Consider the following 5,583-nt stretch of genomic DNA (forward strand, 5'->3'; position numbering starts at 1 on the left):
CTCTGAACTAGAAACTCATTCTGTACAGAGAAGAGGAAAGAATCTGATACACTGCCCCTCATTTAAACCATGACTTACATCCTACCTCAAGATTTAACTATCTTTATTTTCTGATTTAAAAAAAATATATCTATATATCTATATATCTATATAGATATATAGATATATATATATGAAGGGAAGGGAAAAAGGGAGAAAGAAATTGCACTGTGCTGACACAGAGACTTGAAATTCTAATTGAGGGTCAACTGATATCTAAAAGAAACCACTAGAAGAAGTCTCAAGAAGGCAAACATGAGTTAGTTGAGTCTCATTTTAGCCTTAAAATATCTGAAAACACTGCTCCACAGAACTGGCCCCACAGTTGTTGGTATGCTGTTAGGCATGGGTCAGTGAGTCTCTCCATGCCTGGTGTGATGTAATGAGCAGCTCCAGCTGCCAGGCAGTATCTGCAGCTCACAGCTTAGTTCAGCAGTGGAATCAAGTGGAGAACTTAGGAGAGATAGGCACAGTCAAAGGCTGGTCACTTGATTTTATCTCCACAGCCTGGTATTTGTGTATTGGATTTGCCTTGTGCACCAGTTCTTCCGTAGCCTGGCCAGCTCCTCCTTCTTCTGTTCCTCCTCCTGCTGTCTGGCCTCCTCCAGCTGCTGGGCTTTCTGGGCTTCCACCTCAGCCGTTCTCTTTTCCAGCTCCTGTTGCTCCTTGGCTCTCTTCTCAGTGGCCAACTGGAAAGGTTCCTGAACTAGAGAACCAGAAAGGTCCTCAGCAACTGATTTTTTTCTCTTTCTTGGGAACAAAGGGCTCCTGGAAGATGACAGTGTTTGGACGAGCCTTGAAACAAGTTGCTTCTTTCTGCTGTTTCAGTTCTTCCTCCAGCTGGTGCTTCCATGTCTCAGCCTTCCTAGCATCTCGTTTGTCAGTCTCCAGGTCAAACGGCTCAGTCTGGGTCACATTCTTTAGCTTCTTCTCCGACAGGTTAACGCTATCAAAATGAAGCAAGGGAACTGCCTTAAACTTGGGTACCTCTCCTTCCTGCAATTCTTTTATTTTCTTCTCCTTCTGTAGTTGGTGTTCTTTGTCCCGAGAATCAAAGGAGAAAGGGCATATTTCTACAGTTCTTGCCTCTGGGATATGGGGCTTAAAAGGCACCCCATAAGGTGGCATAGGCTGAGCTCTTATCACTGTTGGTTCATCCTCTTCCTCATCTTCTTTGGTGGGCAAGCGGATTCTATTCCTCAGTGCAAAGGCTGGAGACTTGGGGATGGTGGTTCTTCTCCGGAACACCCACAACATCTTCCAAGATCTTAGTAGGGCAAGGTCTGGAATGAAATTCAAAGTGTTCATCCTCTGACTTCTTCTTTGACTCTTGCTCCTGGATTCTTTTCTCAATTTCCAAATGAAATCCAATAGGCTGAGTGGGTGGTTTCACAGGTGGTCTCTTGGGCAAGAAGGGCCCACCTTCAAGAATTCTGGAATCAACTTCTCGTGCTTTGAATTTGTATTGCTGAAGTTTCTCAAGCTCTTCAGCCTCCTGTTCCGCTGTACTTTTGCAGGTTACAGGCCTTGCTCGGTATTTGGTTTGCAGTACAGGGGTCTGTGGCTCTGTGGAGATCTTGGTCACAGAAGATTTGGAGTATAACAGGCTAATATCTTCCTTCTTGCTCCCCAAATGATATCTGTTAGGGGTTCGTTTATGGAACACCTTAACCTGCTATGCCAGGGACACATACAGAGCAGCAGCCTCATCAAATGTTCTCTTCTTTCCTTGGGATAAGTTGAAAGGCTTAATGATAGTACATCCCTTAGCCACTTGAGCAGGAGATGGGGGATGCTTTCACAGTTCAGCTGTAAAGTTCACTTCCTTATACTCTTCCCGGCCCTTAGGATGTTGTTTGATTCACTCATCTGTGTAGAAGTGGAAGTCAACTACTTTGGTTACCTGGCTCACTGATTTCTTCACAGGTTGCCCTGCTCCTGCAAGAGCAAGTTTCTTGAACTCTTCATTCTTTTTCCGCATTTCTACCACCTCCTGATGCATTTTCATGCTCTTCTCCAACTCTTGCTCCTCAGTACTTTTGAGAACCTTTGCTTTATAGTTGGTACATGAGGCATAGTACATCTACCCTTCACTTTTTTGGGGGAAATTTTATTCTTTTTGGAAGTATCTTGAGCACTGCCCTCTTCCTCTTCCTCTGGCTCCTTTATTTTCATCTTTTTGGAAGGTGGAATTTCACTGATTACAGGAGTAGCACATCTCTTTGCTTTCATCTGAACATGGTGTTTTTCTTTCTTCTCCAAATTCTTCTGGGCAGAGAGTCTAAGAGATAACCTCTGAGGCTGAGCTGGAGTATTTCTTGACTTGGTTCCCTCAACTTCCAGGGTGCAATAAGCATCTGATGAATTAGAATGTTCCATAAGATTTACTTTTTCTGCCTCTTTGTAGTAAGTGTTCTCAACTGGTCGCATAGGTGTAAGACTAGCTTGCTGAAGATTTGCTTTTCTCAGGGAAGTTTTGTTCTGAAAAGCTCTCCTGTCCCATTTTTCCCAAGAAACTTATTCTCTAAATTGGCTTTCTCTTCGAACCATGAGTCCACATTTTCTGTATCTTCCTCATAATCCAAAGATGTAAAATTGATGAAGTCCGAGGGAGCATCAAAGGAGTAAGAGTTTTTAACTCGTGATATTGTCCTACCCTTAGTGCACAAGAGCAGGTTCTTCCTAGTGTTTGTATCTCGTTTCTCAACAGGTCAATTTCTGGAATCCAGCTACTCAGGAAGCTGAAGCAGGAAGATAAGAAGTTTGAGGCCAGCCTGGGTCACTTAGCAAGACTCTTGCTGTGCCTCGGCTCAGCTCTTACGACGAAATGCTGCAAGCTCGCCGTGGTACTCTCTCCCCATGGTCCTCTTTATCGAGTTTCCTCCCCATGCTGTCACACATCTCAAACTTCACTAATGTGGTGGATCGACTAGTGGTCAACCTGGAACAGCCAGCTGAACAGAGTCAGCGTGGGCCCAGGTGAGGAGCACCCACCTGAGGATTGTTGCCAACTGCAAAAAAGGAGAACTGGAGGGGAGGATCTTATGCTGTTGGTTTTCCTGGAGGGCCTTGCCGCAGTTGGTTTTCCTGATATGAACGCGGCTGTTCTCATCAGAGGAGGAGCTCAGCTCTCGCTGTCTTCAGGGATGGCTGCTGTTCTTGAGCTCTGGCTTCACCTTGAGTGTGGCTTTCCAGTGCAGATCCCTCAGCCTGGTGGCACAAATCCTTCACCCTGCCAGGGCAGGCTTTCCAGCTTCCACCACTGGCCTTTGGGGCTTCCCAGGGGAGATCCTTGATACCAATTTGTAGGAGACATGGCCGTGAGCTCTAGGCCTCTGGCTGGACTTGTGTGGGACATTGCTGTGGGATCCAGGCCCTCAGCTGATCCTTCAGTTCTCTAGTATGCGGACAGATCTCTTGCACTCTTTTTCATTTGACTTTTTGGGTGACTATTATCAAATCAACTACTAGTCTGGAATCCTTTCTCCACCCAGAGCCTGCCTCCCGGGATGCTGGACAAAGTCATTTCTTTTCACACTGAAATTTACTCATCTAGGACCCCAGTTGTTTGCCACACTCCGAGACACTGTGGCTGCTTACTTTAGCCAAAGGCCTTTGTCTTGCACAGGAATCTAGAACCGGATATGAGTTTCATCACCAGCGTGGAACCCTATCCATTACCGGCTTTGTCTAAGTCTAAAGCCCTAGACCAATTATTACACTGAAGACTGAAGAGATAATATGTGTCCGGTGGCCTTTTCAAAGGTTTGAGTCTGGAAATTTTTAAGTGTGCATGACATTAGAGTAAAATGCAATGAACTCTTTTGCTCTCATCATCCAGTGTTATGGTTTCCACCTAGATGACCTCCAAGAGCCTCGTGTACTCATGGTGAGGATTCTGGAAGGTGATTGGGATTAGGAGGTGGGTGTGGTCAGAAGAGGCGGGCACTGGGCATGGCCTGGAAGCGCTCCTCTCCCTCCCCAATGCCTCCCTCCTCTCTCTGCTACCTGGATGCCCTGCACAAGCAGCTTCTCCTCTGCAATGCCCCTCTCCTGTACTGCCCTTCCTTGGTGACAAAGGGCCACAGACAAGGTAAACCTCTCCTCTTTTAATTGTGGATGTCAGGTGTTGTAGTTCATTGACAAGAAAGTGACTAAAACACCCAGATGCAATAATTACCAACATATAGTTAATTCCCTAACGTCTGCACCCTCCATTTCCTTCTTGATGGATTGTTTTAATGTAAATTCAAGACATCATCTCATCTCACCTGTAAATATTTCAATGGCTACTGCCAAGATAAGGTGTTCTAAAAATAACAATATGGAAACATCTATTAAAACACACTAACATCCTACTTAGTGGTGAATGGTTGAAAATGCGTTCTCAAACTGGGGATGTAGCTTAGTGGCACAGCACCTGCCCCGGCAAGTGTGTGGTCCTTAGTTCAATACCCAGTATAAAAAGGAAAGGGGCGGGGGAAGAAAGGAAGGAAGGAAGGGAAGAAAATGTTCCCCAAGATAAGGAACAAGAAAAGGGTGTTCACCCTGACCTGTCCATTCAACAGTGTATGGAAGTACTCACCACAGCAATCATGCAAGAAAAAGAAGCAAAAGTTACCCAGATTGGAAAAGAAGTAAAACTATCTCTAATTATAGGTAGTGTGATCATGTATACAGAATATCCTAAATGATTCACTAAAAAATTGGAGTTAATAAATGAATTCTAAAAGGTTTCAGGACATATGGTCATTATTAAATGATCAGTTGTATTACCCTACCCTAGCAATGAGCGATCCCTTCATGAAATTATGGAAAATAGTTCCATTTACAGTAGCATGAAAATAACAAAATATTTGGGAATAAATTTAACAAAGGAAACAGAAGACTTGAATACAAAAACTATAAAATATGATTGTAAGACCTTGAAGGAGACTTAAATAAATGGAAAAATATCTTGTATCTGTGGACTCATTTAATATTAGTTACATGGCAATAGTCCCCAAAACAATCTACAGGTGTAATTCAACTCTTATCAAAACCTTACTTTACTTTTTTGCAGAAATAGAAAAGCTGTCATTTACCTGGAAATGTAAGGATCGCGGTCAGCCCATGTGATCTTTAAAAATAAGAGAAAAGTTGGAAAACATACACTTTTCCTTTTCAAAACTTATCACAAAGGGATAATACAGTAGTGTGTTACTGGTATGGGTAGACACAAAAATCAATGATGTAGAATTGAGGCCTTGCACAGCCCATTGATTTTGAGAAGGGTGTCATGCTATTCAATGGGGAGATATCCTCCTGACAAGTACTGAGGCAACCAGATTTAGTATCTACATGCAATAGGGTGAAGTTGTACCTCTATTTCTCACCTTACACACTGATGAAGTCAGCATGAGTCATGGACTTACACAAAATAGCTAAAATTATAGACCCTTCAGAAGAGTAGATCTTCCTGATCTTAAGTTAGTCAAGAAGCAAAGCAACAAAAATGAAAATGGACAAATTGGAGTTTCCATCAAAATGAAAAGCTTTTGTGTT

The 5,583-nt window shown here is 43.4% G+C and overlaps 1 pseudogene; it reads right to left on the reverse strand.

Annotated features, from left to right (window-relative positions):
* Nucleotides 1-480: 480 nt before the first annotated feature.
* Nucleotides 481-2,928, reverse strand: LOC104863641 (annotated as a pseudogene).
* Between the last annotated feature and the right edge of the window lie 2,655 nt (nucleotides 2,929-5,583).

Source organism: Fukomys damarensis, unplaced genomic scaffold, assembly GCF_012274545.1.
Source record: "Fukomys damarensis isolate Sample0158 unplaced genomic scaffold, DMR_v1.0_HiC HiC_scaffold_16, whole genome shotgun sequence".
NCBI lineage: Eukaryota > Metazoa > Chordata > Mammalia > Rodentia > Bathyergidae > Fukomys > Fukomys damarensis.